Source organism: Ambystoma mexicanum, chromosome 4p (genome assembly GCF_040938575.1).
Source record: "Ambystoma mexicanum isolate Mex_15411 chromosome 4p, UKY_AmexF1_1, whole genome shotgun sequence".
NCBI classification, from domain to species: domain Eukaryota; kingdom Metazoa; phylum Chordata; class Amphibia; order Caudata; family Ambystomatidae; genus Ambystoma; species Ambystoma mexicanum.
Window position 1 is genome coordinate 555,924,441 of NC_090927.1, and position 18,998 is coordinate 555,943,438.

Below are 18,998 nucleotides of genomic sequence, written 5' to 3' on the forward strand. Positions count from 1 at the left end.
TGTCTGCACCAATAAGCCTCATCCACAAACATACATCGAAAACAACTGGCTGAACTGCATTTTGTAGGGAAATGTGCTAAGGCTTACTGTTGAATCCTGGAATACACTGTTGCCATTGTAACTTGTTTGAATGTAAACTACAAGTAATCCGTGTGCATATTGTTGCATAAGCCATAAGTGAACTCGCAACGAACTCTAGACCACTGATTATTAACTTGCAGAGGGGCTGGACATTATTACTGAAATTGTATAAATGCACGAATGTCCAGATGTCCAGTACCTCTCACTTCTCACACTGAAGGGCTGGTATTCGCTGTGATGTACTGAGGGCCAGATAGCTATCTGATTTTGTTCTTTGTAAACTGCGCAGTATTAAAGATCTGTGAATCTTTATAAGCCCGTATTTGGTGTATTTCCTTTTGTGGTACTCAGCCTCGATATTTCCTCTTGCTTTTACACTCCGGGGTTTGTTCCCTGAGACATTTGCAGTGGTGCCTGTTGGGATTGCCCTTGTGGAGCGTTCCCCATGTTCGAGGGTTGAACCCCTTGCTGTGCACCTTGCTGCAAGCCCGGCGCTTGCTTCTGCACTGTGTGATTCTGTGCACCGCTCTGTTGTGGGATGGCAGGCAGATTCACCGTGCCTGCTCCCATTCCTTGATCATTTTGCCAGGCGCCTTGGCTTCTGCACGAGCGCGCCACATGTCCTGTCATTCCACACAGCCAACACACTGGCGGTGGTCGGGCCATCTGTCCATTTGGCATATCTGGACTGTCCATCTGCACGTTTTGAAAGCCTTCTTGACTATTCTGGAAACCTCCCTGATTACTTTGAAACCCTCCCTGATTACTCTGCCAACCTCTTCATCTGAATCCCCTTCCCCCGGGTAAAATCCTGCATTACCCTGGTTATTCTGAGATGGGTTAGTCACCTGTTGCATGTTCGATTCAGCTGGGTTGGTCAGCATAGCTCCTTCAAGAGCATACTTTGAGAGTTCCTTTTGCACCAGCTTCGCTTCCTCACCCTTATGAGTTGCCTCCTTTTTTCGATTCTTTTCTTGCAACAATCTACAGTAATGTGCAATTGTCACTTGTATTTCGGCCCATGGATTAGCTTCTACACCTACCAATTTCTTGAGCTGTTTTTGCACCAGTTCAGGCAACCCTTGGCACAATATATGGTAGAATACTGGGATAGATTTCGTCCAAGATTCATGTGTTTCCAGCACCCATGCGTCTTGAAAATTCTGGATATAAATCAACGGATCCTCCGACTCTTTCATTTTTCGAGTCATTATAGCTCCAATATCTGAAGTGTCTGGGTACAGCACTCGTAGGGCTTTCCACACCGCTGCTCTACAATTATTAAATGGCGCTCCGTCATGGGTAGTGTTAATTATGGTTACACCAGGGTACCCAGCTTGTTTCCATACATCGTCTGCTCTCTCACCAAGTATGGCGATCAGGAGGCCCTTAATGTCCCCTATGGCTAATGTGACACCCCATGTCATTTTTTCCAACTCGTGTATCCACTTCCCGGCTCCCGATGTCAAAACTGGATTTTTTTTTCAGGTTCTCTCTGTCCATGTGTGGCCATGGAATATATTGTGGTCTTACTCCCCCCTTTTCTAGTAGCGGGAATTGGAATGCGCAGTCCTCCTTCTCTTTCCCCATAGCTCAGGAGTAGCATTCCTGCATCGCCGTCTACCTGGCAATGTCCTCAATCTGTCTACATAGGCAGGTGCTGACACCCCCCTCTGACCGTGAGGTGTTCCTTCATGTCGGCCAGGCTGCGTGGCAGACTCTGATGCCCTCGATGCAGACTCACTGGCGTCTGACCATCGTGCCACTTTGTCCCTTGGGAGGCGCTTCTCGCACCTCGTCCTCCGTCTCCCCACTGGAGTCGGACACTGATTGATCCCAGTTCATGCACCTCCTTGCATCTTCGTCATTCTTACTAATTTCTAGCTGGTACAGGGACAGTCCCCTGCTCCCACTACTTGGGTTTACATCCTCAGTGTCATACAGTTGAGTGCTTTCCAAATGATCGTGTTCCCTTCCTCCTTGGGATATTTGTTGCAGCCCCATTTCATCGTATTTTTTGTCAATCGTTTCCCCAATGCTTCTGGTGTCAAAGTCATCATCAATATTCGCCACACTTGTGCCTGGTCCTGAGTCATCCGCAGGAAAGAATTCTTCAATGTCTTCCCATTCTACAACAGGATTGGGTTTTTTAACTTCCCACTCCAAATATTCGAGATCCCGTGCCCTCTGTCTACGCTTACGTTCTATATCCTCATCGACTACCTTGCGTCTCCTCGTGTTTTCTTTAGTCCTTTCTTCTTCCCTTTTTCTTTCATTCCTACGTTCATTTACCCTTCTAACTTCCTCATCCTTTCACCTCTTTATCCTTTTTTCACATACTCTTTGCTCTTCTTCCAAACTTAGCTGATTCTGTCTGTACGGGTCATAGGCTGCCTTCTGTTTGCGAACGAGCTGTTTTTCTTGCTCTTTGCGATACAGCTGTTCTCGCCTCAGCCTATCTTTCCTTTTTATCCTTTCTTCCCTTATTTCCTTCTCCTTTTCTTTCTCCCTTCTTTGTGTCTCATCAGACTTCTCTCTCGGTCTCACATCATCACTTCCTTTTCCATCTAGTTTCAATAATATCTGTCCTCCCATCCATTCGTCTTCTCTTGTGCGACTGCTATCTCATCAGCTCTATCTTCACTTCCTTTCCACTTTTTTCCTTCTCTCTCTTTATCGAGAGGTGCACCAATCTGTGCCTGGTCCTTTCTTTCATCATCGCGTCTCTCCTTGTCCCTCGGGACTGCAGAGGTAAGATTATTTTCCAGATCCTTCCCCTTGATTTCGTCACTACTGTAAGTAGGTGACTCATACGCGGGATTGCTATATCCCGTGGCAGCCTTGAGCTCCCTTAACAGGTAAAGTCCCTCTGACTTACTTCCCTCGATTTCTGGCTCAGGCGGGGCTGGTGGCACGGTAGCCGTCTCACCCCCCTCCGTGCATATGTTTAATATCCAGTCTGTAGGTGGTTCTTCCTCCTTCGTCTGTTCGAACATTTTCCACAGTTCTAGAACCGTGAGACGTTTCTCTAGTTTTTTACCTGTATATGTGGCATGCAGATAAGTCGTCATGTGTTGTAAGATGGCTTTGGATAGGGGCCCATTCTGTGGCCACGGCGTAAACATCTTGTGGGCAGTACCCTTGACCCATTTCAGTGCTATATTTTTTAAGCTTGGGTGCATGTTTGGGCAGCTGTTTACACAAGTGGGCAAGTGGGGTAATCTCCTCCATTCTTAAATTTCGTTACCAACAATATTTTCATGCACATTTAATACTTCCAACAATATGAGCGAGCACCACATAAGCATGCTACAATCCAATCTTTTTCTGCCAGAATTCTATATCATCAGTTTACACAAGAACATCAATCCATTGGAGATTCCCTCTTAGTTACAGAATCTCGTAAAACCCAAACTTTATTTCAACCAATCAATGATACAGTTCTTTACATTTGAAATATAACAGGACACGCACGACAGACACTTGACAGACTAGAGGGACACCAGCTGGTCACACATATCCCTGCCTTCTAATCAATACCCCGACATGGAGTTTAAACAAACCCCTTTTGTGATGTCTTTAATCGTCACAGTAGCCTAATCGTCCCCTATTATGTGGGCTCTGAGTTCACGTTTCTTCTGATCGCTATATTAAAGCGCAGGAACAAGGCAAATCCTCTTACTTTTTTATCTCAGGTGTCCTTCCTGGTACCCTCTGTTTTTTCTCTAGGGTGCCCCTCCCGGTAACCACTTATTTTCTCTCGGGTCTCCTGCCGGTAACTACTTTTTTTCTCTCGGGTGTCCCCCCGGTAACCACTTACTTTTCTCTCGGATGTCCCCCTGGTAACCACTAATTTTCTCTATTATGTTTGAGTCATTATCCCCTTTTTATATACAGTCTTCTCTACTTCTGACTATTTTTATTTTCCGCCTCCCTCCATTACCTTTTCCCTTACTTGTTCTAATGCCTACAAGACGTTTGTCAAAATGTTGAATTTATTGTTTCACTCACCGCTCAAATCTTCCCTCTCTGGATCCTCAGGATCACCCCCCCGTCTTTTACGCCTCCTTCAGCCTTTTCGCCCGATCGGCTGCCCGTAGGAATGAGAAGGGTTATGCTTTGAAAGGCAGGTTCCTTCAGATCTACTGCAGTTTTTTTTTTTTTATGGACTTACACTATCATTGTCCAAGGGAAGCTTCTCAGTCTACTCGGCCGAATGGCGAAGGACTGTGATATTACCGAAGACCTACAGTTACTTTGTGTCAATGGACAATAGATGTTTTAGTAATAATTAATCAATAGTTGATGGTCAAAACCATCCCACCGCTACCAAGTGTACAGGAGGCCGGAGCATCCTCTGACGGGCCCATAGGTCAGAGCTCACCCTCGTGTACCTGTAAGACAAGATAGCTGCACCTTGAGGGGGATGGGTTGCAGGATTCTCTTACTCTGACACAATTCAATAAGCACAACTCAATAGTTTGGCAAAGGGAAGTCGGTTTAATGACAAGTACAAAAGACGGGGAAACAAATGGTAATCAACAGTGTCGCAATGGCCTGTCTCGCTTCAACTCCCCCTTTCTCCATTCAAACAGCAATTCCTATAGGCAAAATTGGTCATCATTTGACGTGTAAAACTCAAAGTTTGTCATGCAATTCTATTGATTGGAAAAGGTAACTTAAATATAGGTGCTATATCTGTATATTGTAACAGAGCGTGAGGATTGGATAACTCTTATCGGGTGGGCGTCGGTTGTAGGTCAAAGGATCGAAAAAAAGGATAGAATGATAAAAGGATCGATTCAAAAGGATCGAAAATAAAAGGATCGAAACTTTATTTATTTATTTTTTTTACATTATTTTTTTCTTTTGGGGGGGTCCCCCCCAAACCCTGTTTTTGTGGTAAAAACCACTTTTTTTTTAACTTTTAACTATACGAAAACCAAAATAAAATATATAATGAAAAAAAATGCGATCCTTTAACTGGACACCGTGGGCGTCTACACCCATCCCTCTACATCACTCGTGATAGACGTCACTACAACTACGACGTCTTATTGGTTCTACGAGCTATAGGACCCTAGATTATTTGGTCCACTGTGATTGGTCGGGTTACACCCCTAGAAATAAATCTCCACTTTAATTAGCAGCATGCAGAATGGACACCCAGGTGCCTTGTGCCCCAAGATTCACCCTGCCTCCTTTCCATCAATCAGTACTTTTAGGACTATGTGTCAATTAGTTGGATGAGGATGGCCTCGAAACTGTAGCCTCTTATCTGGAAAAGTTATGGCATCCTTGGTTCTGGGTGACATCAGACGTTGGTACCTCTTCACGCCTGGCTGGTCACGTGTCTGTTCACCGTAAATCTGCTTAATTTTCCTGTTATTCGTGCATTTGATTCTTCAGTAGCCTCACCACCTGCCTGAGGCCTCTTTATCTCGACGTTCACTGGCTGTCTGGTATGCTCTGAAGTTTCGATTCTCCGAGGTTGCTGCTCTTCTCCCTTCTTTAGGTTGACCTCAAATTCCCAGGCATGGGCTGCTTCTTACTGAGTTTCGATTCCGCTCGTTCCTCTGGCTTTGGCTGGAATATGAATCTTGGCCTTGTTAGCCCCTTGCAGCATGGGCTTAATTCTGCTTTACAAAATTGATTCACACTTGTATACTGTGCTTCATTGAGGTAGATATATAATTGGTGCATGCCGCTCTATTCTTCTACTAAGCATTGCAAGCAGTTCTGTTTTCTTGGCGTCGTGCATTCCAAGCCTATTTACAAGCGTTAGCTGGTTGAATACTTCCATTTTGCTTCACAGCTACATATCCTTACGTCTCTTTATGTATCAACATCGTTTCTTCTTATGAATCCATTACATCATTATTCTTTCCATTTCGCCCTTGTGTGTCATCTCTCGATTGTTCATGTTTATGTTATCCTTTTCGCTTGTCGTTTCATGTGCATCTATACGACTGTCCAGGCTCTTATGTCGTCACCATTTACCCTCCATTAGGGCTCTTTTGGTCTCTTCGGGGACGGCCTGTAAGTAGTCTTCACTTCAGGCCAGCTGCTGGTACGGTTGCCTCAGCGGGTACCGAGCCGCCCATGGTTGGCTGGTTATAGGCACTTCAACAGGTATTGCTCTTATGATGGTTAATGGGCATAGGCTCAGTGCAGCTCTCTGTTGGTTTAATTGTCCCTCATACGTCACATACTTTGGCGAGTATGTTCCTGGTACCTCAAACTGTGGGGTTAGGGTGTAGGCCATGTCTGGGACCTCCTCTACAATCATATATTGTGATACCGTCCGAGTCCGGGGCCCTGGGTCTACTTGCTTTGTTAATAAGCATCAGCAAGTCATCCTTATCAAAGGTTAAGGACCAACCCCCCCTTTTCTCTGGGATGGGCCAAGGGAGAACCCTTCTTTTTAGTGAAAATGTTCTCGTAATGGGCCAGCCATTTCTTCTCTGGTAACATGTTTGACAGTGGCATGATTTTTCCCTTGACCTGTTGATTGAGCAATTCCCATTTGACTCACGTGTCTCTTCCCATTATCTTGGCAAGCATATCTTCTGAGTCTACCTGCTGCAATGTGGCTCTATATCCTGCTGCCCAGTTTCTGAATCTTTGCATTCTCTTAACAATCAAGCTACTTGTAGCTTCCCCTTCCTTCGTTTCAGGACTCTATGTCTCTTCTTAACTTGCTTTTACCTCTAGCCATTACATCATCATAGCTATGCACATGGCGCCTAGCCAGACCTTCAAGGAGTTATTTAAGGCTCTAAATTCAACTAGCAGCAGAGTATAGTTCCCTCCCTCCTTTCCGCTCCCTAACTTTGCAATGTTTGTTTTTAGAACTGTGACATCTGCTCTCTTAAGCACCAGCGGGTTATATCCGTCAGCAACTTCCATTGGGAATTGCCAGCAATCGTTTTTCAGGGGAGCCTCGCTCTTTCGTATGGATAATCTCGAAAAGGAGTGATCACTGCATTTTTTAGGTAGGATTCCGTTTGTTTAAATTAGGACAAACAAACTCATAAGGCCTCATTATAACTGTGATGGCCACGGTATGAACGGTGCCGGTAAGGCACCTGCACCATTCATACCGGGCTACCACATTATGAGTTCTGCTTGCGGGTCCCTGACAGCCCACCAGGTCTTACTGGGCGGACTGGACGGCACCCAGGAGCAGACCTCATGATTGCACCAGCATCGTTAGCAATGGTGCCGGTGCAACCATGCTCCCCACCCCCATTCTGCCTTATGGGGCAGAATGGGCATCGGGAGCCCGGCATTAATGCCTCCTGTGAATGGGCAATTACCGGCCCACTCATCTCGTAATGGGCCAGTTATTGCCCAATCGTAGGAGGCAGTGCCGGAGGTGAGCATAGCTGTAGCCGTGCCTGCCATACAGGCAAGGCTATCACCATGCTCGTAATGAGGCCCATAGTCCCAAATAGAGGAATGCACCCCATTAGTCCAAGTGGCTGCCGTATGGCTGCCCGCTTCATCACGTCCCTTTATCATGTGCAAGTTGCAGGCTTCCATTAACTCTAACCATGCCAGAGCCCTCATGTTTCTGGGACCCTTTTGGCCCACCAACTCATCGATCCTCCCACCCCCTCTAGCCAAGCAGGGTGCATTAAGGTCACCACCCACGCAGATTAAATCAATATTGTATTTACTGTGGCGTTTGTCAATGAGATCAATGAAAGCCTGCAGAAACTTTGTTTATTCAATCCCTTGGGGATCCAGTAAATATTTATAATAAGTAACTCCACGGGGCTGCCCAGGGAAGTCATTCCTGTTCTAACGTATGTTTTAATCAGATTTTTTAATCAGTGTTAGCAGACCTGCTGAGGGCCTGCCTTTCTTCCCAATGAGGGCTGGGTTGATGTAAGGACTATAGCTGTCATAGACTGGTGAGATCGACAACCATGTCTCTTGCAGGCAAAGAATATCAATTTCCTTGTACTTGGCCAGATGGAAGAATCCTCTCGTTTTCCAAAAACCAAAGATCCATCCGTTGGCTCGCTGTTAGTCTTATTCGTGAGTATTCCCTCTCCCTTGTTGCTCTTTTCACCCTTCTAGTTTCTTGTTGCATCATAAAGGAACAATCCTCCGCTCTCCATGAACGCGACTCTCAAATGTTATTTTGAGGGTCCCTTCCCATTTGGACGAGGAGCTTTTCAATTCTTTACCTACACCAACTTCAAGGGTAGGCCCATTTGTGAGTTAGACATTTTGGTGGCACTGGTTTTATTCTGGACTGGATTTGAGAAAGGTACTGACCCTCTGTAGATCTTTCCCAGGTCAGGAGCTCAGTCAAATCGAAACCCCATGGTAACAATAGATGTGCGCCCTTTTTGAAGGGACGCTTTTATAGCTCTCGAATTTAAGTGCAAGATCACCTTATCCGTCTGTCTCTCTCTGGTTAAATTAACCATTTTTATATCCACTGAACGGAGGAAATGAAAGGCCGGGACATGGTGAAATAGCTTCATTACATTCAAACAATTTAGAATCAACCCATCCTTGAGCTGGAGAAGCCTTGCTAGTCTTAACTTGAGAGGGAGCCTCTTATTGTCACGGGGGTTTAGAGGGCTTGGCGCTCTTGTTGCACATTTTTTCGAACTTTAAAAAGTTGATGTGAGGGTCTTCCAGTAGTTTTCCTGGCGCTTGGTATGAGCCCGTTTCATTACCTCTACCTTTCCAACTTCTTTAGGGGAAAGGTAGAAAAGTCTTTTATGATGAATTGAGCTCCTTTTTTCTGCCAGAGTCTAGAACTGTGCTTCCTGCCTATCTCTGTTTAATCCCACACAGAACAGTGAAGAACCCCCTTTGTGTGAGGAGACCATGCTCTGCGAGGGTGACCCGGATCTTCCTCGGTCTTATCATCCTCATGAACCATCCAGAGCAACAAATTAGGGTCCACCTCATCTTTGGGACGTGGAAGGTCTTCAATCAATAGTGGAGAGGGAGCTGCTGTTTTGACCGATTTGGGCAGCACCTGCGTCTTCAAGAGGCTCCCTTCACAATTTGTGGATTCGTTCGGAGGAGGGGTGGCAAGATTCCTTAGATCCATTTGATCTCCTCCTAGACTTAATAGCTGTCATGAATCTCGGTTTTCCGACCAATGATTCAATTTTGAGAGTAGCTTTCAATCGTTTGAGCTTTTTCCTCTTCTGGAAGATAGGGAAAGAAATGTTGTCCCCAGCTATTTGTTTAGCCAACGTTTCGTTTATGGCTACTTTGGCTGAGGCCACGTGCTTTCTCCCAGTGCTTTTGCTCTCTCTAGGGTTTGAGGTTTCTTTTGTCTGCTGAACCACGACAAGAGCCTGAGGGGTCAAAGATTCTTCAGAGCAGGCCACCAAGCTGATAACTGTCACCTTAGTGGTCTCCTGGCCAGTATTCCTCCCATCTTCGTCTCCTCCTAAACTCTGGTGTTCCAGTAGGAGGGACTTCTTGATGGTCGGTGGCATTGTGGATCCTAATTCCAAGGGACCCATCGAAGCCCTTCGTGCCTTCTGAACATGGTTTGAGGCCTTTCTTGAAGTTATTCCAAGAAGGAATCCATCAAACGTTTCTTATCCTCTCTTTCTTAATTAAGTGTGGTTGAGGTTTTGTGAATTCTTTTAGAACACTCTGCTTCTTAGTTGACTCTTGACTGCAACAACGTGATAACATTTTCCATGTAAATCAATTTGGATTTGATGAGGGCCAATAAGGTTGAATGGTCCTTAAGATTTCTGTTCAAAGAGTCGTACAATTTCAAGAATGGGCGTGGGGCCTGTCAAAGTTCTTGGATTTGAAGACAAAGGGCCTCATTACGAGGTTGGAGGCAGCCATGGCACTATTAGCGCCATGGCTGCCTCCAAACTTGTTCCGCCTCCGCCCTGGTGAATGGAGCAATTACCGGTCCATTCCAAGGTTGGCGGGACCGGTAATTCCCCATTCACCAGAGCCATTCCCAACTCCCATTTGAGCCCCCATAGGGCTCAATGGGAATGGGGAAGGCGCTAATAATGGTACCGCAAATTGCGGTACCGTTATTAGCTCCAGAGTCCCTTTGCGGGTCCCGTCCTTAACGCCTGGAAAAACCAGCCATTAAGGGAGGACCCGCAAAGGGAACTCGTAGTAGGACGGTAAGGGATTACCGGCACCGGTGCCCTTACCAGTGCCGGTAATCCCTTACCGCCCATGTCGTAATGAAGCCCAAAGTCTTGCAATGAGGAATTGGAGGACATTTCAATAGGAACCCAAGATGACAAACTGAGCTGAGCTGTTGAAAGTTCCTTTGTCAGAGGATTGGGTCTGGCAAGAGCGTCTTGATGATGAATTTTCTCCCGGGGAGCCACTACCTCTTCAACTCTATGGACTAAGTCTAGACTTTGGGATAGATTTTTGTGACAATCAGGATTATAAGTAGCAACCAAGGTCTCGTGGATGAGATGTTCCTCCATTGGAGAGGTAAGCTTGGCCCTGGAACCGCAGCTTCATTCCTTTTTGGAACTGCTCAGAACCAACATTTCTAAATGTTTATTAGAAGGGGGAGATGCACCCGAGAGGGGGATCCCCACCCGGGCCCACTGGTTTTCAGTGCTTCCAGATTTCTGCACGGTTTATTCTGCTCTGGGCCTGTCTCCAACCTTATTTTCTTAACCACAGGAGGGTTCCCCGAGCCACCCACCCCTTTACCTTGAGGATTTAAAAATCCATAATTTCCAAGGTTTTAGTTATCGCTTCTTCCCCTTTCAGGCAGACAGAGTCTTTTTGGTGTTCCGAAGGCCCAGGCGGGCCAGACAAGGGCTCTTTAATTGTAGGTCCCCCTTTGGTGGTAGAAGAAACAGTCTTCCTTTTGAGAGCCAGAGTGAGGCCATTACATGCAATTCCCTTTTTCGGGGAAATGGACCAAGCACATGCATTGTCCTGCAGAGCTGGCGATAATGGCTTGGATTTGCTCTCTTAAGAGGCTGAGGATTCAGACTTAGTTTTTGTTAAGTTAGCGTTTAGCACACTAACCCCCTGTCTGCTCACCTTCGATTTTACTTGTAGCCGGATCCAGAGGGGAAAAGACTGAGAAAGGCGGGCCCTCCATTTGAACACTGCTGGCTGCGCCTCCTCTGAGCGATGGAAAGCTGGACCACTGGAACACTCAGCCACACTCCGCCCCGCTCTGCGGGGTGGCAAGTATTTATAAGCTGCTCCTCCCTCTCTGTGCAATAAACAGTGAGGAAACACCCACACTTCACCCGAACTCCACAGCAAGCGGCGTTTGCACAATGGAACACTCAGCCACACATCACTTTCTACAGCAGAGCTGACTCACATGAGCTGACACATGTGCAGTATCAATTTGGGATGTGGTGACCATGATCATATGTAATACCCTGCAGCATGCCTAAACTCAGGCATAACTTTATTTGGAGTTTACCCTGCCACCAGTATGATCATTGTAGTTGTGGTACATGGGGGCATATCTTAAATGTATCTTCTCTGTTGCAGAGACTTTGCAGTCACAGCAGCTGTCAAATGGGCAGATGTGTCCTCTGAACCTGTTCTGTGCCACTGGTTGAGCAGGTGCCTGAAAATCAGGACACTGAAGCAGCAGGACACAGATGCACACTATGCTTTAGGCAAGGAGCTTGTGAAATGAGAATCTGATTGGCATATTACCCCTTTCAGAGATGGAATTGCATGCAACATGTTATTATTTAATAAAAATCAAAAACCTTGCCAAATGGCCATCCGTCAAATGGCCCCAGACTAAAAAGATGAGACCCACCTTTCTAAGAGTCAGGCTCACCCTTAAGGCATGAAAACAACTGAATGCCCTTTGCTCTAGCCAGTTGAGATCCACACATAGGCAGCAAATCCATGTGTTATCTTTGTAGAGAGATTTCCCAGTGCCCAAGCTCTGGATACTCCACAACCATGGCTTGATTCTTGCCAGCCCCTTCAGCCTCATGTGAAGGCAGGTAATGGACTGATCAGCTACTTCCAGGCTCAGCTGCACTATTTCCATTCCAATTCCAGTTTTACAAGTTCTTGGCTTTTATTTCCCTGGCCATAGTGTGGGAGTTCTAGATCTCGGACCCTGCTTAAACCAGCTTCCCAATGCTGGAAAGTGGTTGGTAGGCAGAGGCCTGCTGAAGTTTCTTTGGTGTCTGCACAGCTACAGATATGACATAGGGTCCACTGTCATTCATGATATCTTGAGGGGATTCCACCTGAGAGATATTACTTTTCCTCTCACAAGACCACCCAACCACATGCAGTGGATTGATAGTGTTTTGTGTGTTTTTCTTGCCCTGTCAGTGCCTAGGCAGGACTGGAGTGAGTCTGCCGTTTCCATCTCTAAATCCACATAAGGATTGCAGAAATGATCTAACAAGCTGTCAGAAGTTTCAGGCAGCCTCTAAGTGGCCAATAGGTTGGTCAGGAGCCAAGTCTGGTGGGAAAATTATGGGGCCTGGGTGAACAACCAACTTCCGGATGTGCCTGTCCCAAGAATTCTTGGGATCCTTGTCTGTGTACTGGCCACAGCTTCCACCTTGCACTGATTCCTGGTTATGAAATTTACCAGGTCCTTCACTCTGCGCCTGTTTTCTTTTTAAGGGTGGTTCAGCACCTCACCCTGCTCCTGCTTCTCTGTCTGCCTCAAAAGACTCAACAGAGTAGGACTGTCCCTCTTTTCCTGAAAAAAATCACCCTAATCTGGGTTGCTAGCTGAAGACATCTCCTCCAGCTCTGGCAGGCCCTTTGGGTATGAAACCTCCCCATCCGCCATCTCAGGTACCTACTCTACGCTTATAAGGTAGGCAACCATGAGAACACTCAATCTGGTGCTAACTCCATCATCACCTCAGTGGCCACTGAGTCCTTTCTCAGAAGACTATGAGCCCCAGAGGACTTCAGGCCTGGACTGGTAGCTACTGGTGAGACTGGTGTCTCGTGCTCTCCAGCTGAGGGACCCTTAGGACCTCGGCCCTCAAGCCCTTCCTCCTGTGCCACTGTTCGAGCTTACGCTCTAAGTACTGCCTCAACTATGTATGGGTCAGGGAAGTCATTTCCTAACAAAAACCCAACTGGAATGGAGTTTTTGACTGCAACACAGTGCAGGCATGTGTTACTCCTCCACTACGCTCTACCATTGCCAAGGCACAGTAAGTCAGACCATCAAACCCTCTTACCAGTTGTTTTGGTCCTGACATGTTCTGCCCTTCCTTCACCCTTTGTCACCTGGAACTTGAGCATCCTCAAAGGACTCAGTACCGTTCACATGGGGGTTGAACGTTACTGAGTCCTTTGGGGGGATTTCTTTGAAGAAGGGTCAGACCCTCTGTTCTTTTCCTCCTAGGATTTGTTATCATTCCCAATATCATCTGACGTAGGTGAATTAGTTTGTGCTTTTTTCTGGACTCGAGTACTCACATATCTGTCAGCAGCCTTGGCAAGGTCTCTAGGGTTTGTGATATTCTTGTCCCATAAATGCTGGTGTAACTAAATCTCACCTTTTTTTAAAGAGTCTCCCAGATGCCATCAAATTAAACATGCCCTCAAATGTGTCAACTTAGTTACCTGTAACCCATCTTTTAAGATATTCCAAGAATTGATGTGCAAATGTCTCAAATGTTTGATTCCCCTTTTTGGTGATCTCTCTCCGAAGCTCCTGAGGTATTTTTCTGGTGTTTTGTAAAACTTCCAGAGGATGGTGGCCCCATTTTAGAATAGATAGGCACCTCCTTAGGAGTTAACTGAACAATCACATCGGTTCCAACTGTCAGTAGACAGAAGGGCTGATAAGGGTTGCACCTCACAACTCTTCTTCAACCTCCTGGAGGCAGAAAGCTAACTCTAGTAGAAATGTCCTTCTCCTCCTCATAGCATTGGACTAAGTCCCTGGGGCGGTGGTGCCAAGGCTTTCCTTGGGAGCCACCCTTGTAGACACCTCCTTCCCCCAATAGAAGGCTTGTTGGCGTCCTTCTGGTCCTCAAGCTCCAGTTTGCACAACATCATGTAGCCATGTTGCTTCTGTTCTTCCAGAGCCATCATCCTTTTTTCTAGGAGGTAGAGCAGGTCAGCGTTGAGTGCCACTACATCTCTCATGGCCTGGCCGAAGCGTCGGCTCTATCCAATGAGTACAATTATTTGTTGTAGAAATGTGCCTTTCGTAAACCACTGTACTCGCTCATTGGGAGGAATGCTAAGAAGTGCAATCGCTGTGCTCTCCTCAGTGACTGCATGATAATTGTCTATGCTGGTGGAAACACACCTGGGAAAAAGCAATAAATCAACTACATATTAAGATTCTTCTCACTTCTTAAGACAGTTGTGGACATCTGATCTAGAACTTACTTGAAACATCCTACAGGACATCATGCACTCAGATGCCTTCACCCATTCTACCATTTCTGGCTTCTCTTTCAGTGAGAAACAAGCTGACCTCATTCTTTGATTTTAATCGAACAACATCTACCCATGCCTGCTTACCCTTCTAGTTGTTTAGTTTTGAAAATCTTCATACAGATCATCACAAGACCTCTAACGTGCACAGCACAAATGAAAAGAGGACTTTCCGGCCACATCCCATTTGGCCAATTCAACTACGGCCGAACTAAAGATTTGTGGGTCTTTGGGCGGCAACAGACATTCGGAGGATCCCTTATTTTCATATTCAATCATATCACATACTTATTCTTTAATACTCTATGTGTTCATGTAAAGTTTTATAAAAAGAAGGTAATTGGTTGCTAGGAATAAGCTAAGAGAAACAGACGTATGTTCAGCTTGTGAATTGTCACAGCAGCTATTTTATATCTCGCAAAAGCAGGAGTAAGGATTTTTTGGAGCAACAGACACTGTTAACAGTTCTTTTCACTTCTAATTTTGGCAGCTAAGGAAAGCGGGGAACATTACTTGTTCAGGAGCACACACTTTGGTGAACTGGAAAAAACAGATTCGTGGCCAGTCTGGAACTCAGAGACTTGCATAAACACATCTACCTAGCCATAGTTGGTAGAAGTATTATTGTTTGCCACAGAAACTTTTGCAACTTTGGCTTGAAAACACCATCTGACTTTCAAATGCAATGCAAACACGTGTGACTGTGTTCTGCTAACTGAAGTAAACGCTTGTGTTATTGGCAGTTTATCTATTGTTTCTATTTGTGTGTTCTGTACATTTGGCCATATTGTCCAGAGTAGCAATATTCTTTTCATTCAGAACTAAAGATCAACATTATTTTGAATGAATCTCTCAGCAATGATTGTATTATTTTAAGCTACAAACCCCCAGAATGCCTCCTGCTGTGACTGTAGATTTCAAGGATGTCGTGGGAGGGATAAGGCCTGGGGCTTCAAGGCAAAGTATAGTGCTATCAAAGCACACCCTATTTAGTGAAACGGCTGTGAGGCAGCGAGAGTAGGCAGTTTCAAAGGACTTTGTGTGTTAACACAATCAGCAGAGTACAAGACCTAAAAATAAAGACCCCTAAGACTCATCATTCATCCTAATGCATTTCCTCAATGTAACTAACGCCTAGATACCCGAGGGTTTTGTGCGCTTTAATAAATGCAAACATAAATAAATAAACATGGGGCATACATTCATCTACATACGGAAAGTGAACACATTTTAAAGTGAAATCTGCAAATGTAATACAGTTGGCCCTTCATAATATAAAAAAGTTTACAAGACAAGTTAGCGTTGACCTTTCAAAAAATGAATCGTCACCACCTGAGAAATAACCTAATAGAGAAGATGTTCCTATAAAGTGTGCACACTTTTTATACCCAACAATCTTTCTTGAAATATACCCTGCAAGTCACAATCCGAAATACAAGACATGCTTTGTTGACAGTTTTATGTGGTCTTGTGGGGGCCTGCCCTGGCAATCTGACAACCTGGGACTAAAGGCAGGTGGCTGAACACACGAGCAAACAAATCCTTTTTGTAGTGCCGACCTAAACATAATCCATAGGGGATAGCATACATCCACCCTGCGGAAAAAAAAGTGGGCGGACACTGTCCATCCATGTGAGCCCTGACTCAACTAGTGCTGTTAAAATCTGCACAAGGCTAAGTCCTGGGAAAACAACCTCTCCAGTCTCCAGGCCAGTAATCACTCTTCCCACATCCCAAGCTAATGGTCATGATTGACATGCCCCCCTCTATTTCCCTCCTCATTCCCATGAATCAGCAATACTTTATTATATTAAGATGATAGCAAAGTTACATAGATTATAATAAAGTACTCAGGTCAATATATAAATATTTACAGAAATATATTAGGCAAAAAGAGTATGATTGTGGAGTTACTTTCCCCTATCTGGAATGAAAGACTACTAATAGCAGAATTCAATTTAGCAGAAGGCAAAACAATTGTCTGTGAGTTTTGTAAACGTATTTTCAAGAAATATTGCCAGAAAAGGCCACAAAATGAAAAGGTAGCTTGGTTTGTTTGACAAATGATGAGGAAAATGGGACAACAGCACAAACATGATTTTTGGTGTGCCAAATAAGAGCACATGGATATTCGGGGGAACTCTTTTTTAAAAAAAACGGTGTATTATACTTGACATTTTAAGAAGAGATTGGCCCTCATTATAACTCTGGCAGTAGCCGTGCCCGCCAGAGTTGTTTTTTTTCCAGCACCCGCGAATGGGCAGTAAACGGATCATGCCGAGTTTGGCTGACCCGGTAATTGCCCATTCGCGGGTGCCATTTTGGCCGGCCTCCCGATCCCCATTCTGCCCCGAATGGGGGTCGGGGGCATGGTTGCACCGGCACCATTTATAACGGTGCCGGTGCAATCATGAGTTCTGCTCGCGGTTGCTGGTTTGCACACCTGGTCAGACCAGGCATGCAGTCCGGCACTGGCGAGCAGAACTCGTAGTGTGGTGGAGAGGTAACAACTAGGTAGTGCTACCGGCGCCGTTGTTGCCTTTCCGCCACACTCATAATGAGGCCCATTGATTTTGGTGGCTAAGTGGTGCTCTGTGTGGGGCTTTGGAATAGAAATGCCCCAATGTCCACTTCTTTCAAACAAAACAAGTTGTCCAAAACAATGGCTATTTAAATGAACCATCACATAGGAAATAGCTTCCACTTTAAATGCTCTTCAAATCAAAGAGAGCGACACATTATATTTGCAAGGTCCCAGTCAGACCTGCCATACATAGGTAGCTGGGGCAGGTATGTTACTCTAGAGAGAGACTGGGGGTAGGGGGGGTATGGGGGGGTTGAATTGATGGGCAGCGGGGCCACGCTGGGGCAAAAAAAAAAAAAAAAAACATTGTGCAGGTACAGCACAGCCCTTCGTGAAAATAAACAGACTTACTTGATTTACAAGTTGACAGCTGCCAGCAGGTGCCTGCCATTCAGGACCTCTTGGCCTCGTGGCCGACCCTGGCGCCAAACTTCCGGGCCTAATATCCGACTTTCCGTAGAGCACCCAAGCACTGAAACATTGGAAAACGAGCAAGCACTACTGACCCTTAAAGAAAATATGGGATGGCTGTGTTAGGGCCACCCTATTACCTAGGAAAATAGCTCAGGGTGTTAATTGCTCACCTCTCACGTTGGCCAAGCTTACAATTTGCAATAAAGAAAAATAGTCATATTGGGAATAAAGCGGTGCAAAGTATAGATGTGGTCTCAATAATAAAGCAACAGCCTTTTATTCTCCGGGGATTGGTATACAGAACTCTATTAAGCCGGACACCAGTTATTCTTACTAGTAAAGCACTTAATGGGGGAGGAATAAGGCCTATATAGCCGCAGGACACTGACGGTATTATTATTATTATTAAAATTATTATTATATTCCATCTCGACTTTATAATAGAACGAACACGTCCCGGGCCTTCCCGTTCTGATTAACCATTCACATGCTCTTGCTTCGTTCACTTCAGTCCTCCATGTTATGTTGCATTCACTTGGCTTGATGGAATGTGAAAACAAAATGGCGCGGCTGCTGCACTGTGCCCGTTAAAGTTACGAACCCGCTTTTGTCTGTGAACTGAACTTATTGCTGACACAGACAAACAGAATGCCACATAAAACAAGACTACACCTATATTTGGCATTGATTGTTTACCTAAAAAAACAAGACGGCCTCTGTACTAGACAGCCCTTAAAGTGTTAATACGCAGTCAAAGTGCACTCCTTTGCAGTGAAGGTGAACACTTAAGGATGGGACGGGCCAACGCCGTGAAATATTCATGGCTAATGAGCATTCTTCGCGGTGTTGAAGCGCAGTCATTAGCAGTCGATGCATATTCACGCGGTAAGTGGTCCCCGAGCCAGGCGGGATACTAGTTCGTACTGTGTGGCTGGCACAGGAGACAGCCCTTCCCTTCATGATACATTCAGGGCTGTGCCTCATCAGCATGCCATTAAGCACTCTTTGGACTCCACAGAGAAACAGGAAATCTATCTACGCCATCACACGGGGATTCGCGGCTTATTTTCAAAAATAGAGCTGAACACGTCCAATTCTCTTATGAGCTCGCATTTCACATAATAATGAGCGCATTCACTGGGGGCGGTGCAAAATAGTCAAACGCCCCCATGCCTTGTATTATTTAGGAAAATATGTTGCTTCAAGGAGGCCTAATTCGATTACAGGCTTGAAACGAGGTCTCTGTACTGAGTGATGCGCGGCACAGACGCCTAATTGATGGGAAATCATTTGACCTCTTGCCCTTGGAGCCAAAGCGCAATTCTTCTCCCATTAATTTGCAACTCACCAGCGTACGCATTGTACAGAATATAAACGGCTGATGTGAATAACTCTGGAAGTAGAAATGTGTCTGTTTGCCATTATTTTCTTTCTTTTAACCAGAGTTCAACAAAACATGAACTTGATAACTGTTCATTTGCATTTACATTTGTATTTCTCTTTCGTGAGCACCTTT

At 45.4% G+C, this 18,998-nt stretch overlaps 1 protein-coding gene across 2 annotated transcripts in view; it reads right to left on the reverse strand.

The window, feature by feature from the left end:
• Positions 1 to 18,998, reverse strand: part of CSMD1 (CUB and Sushi multiple domains 1) — a 5,442,057-nt gene that overhangs the window by 2,175,798 nt on the left and 3,247,261 nt on the right. The window lies entirely within an intron of this gene.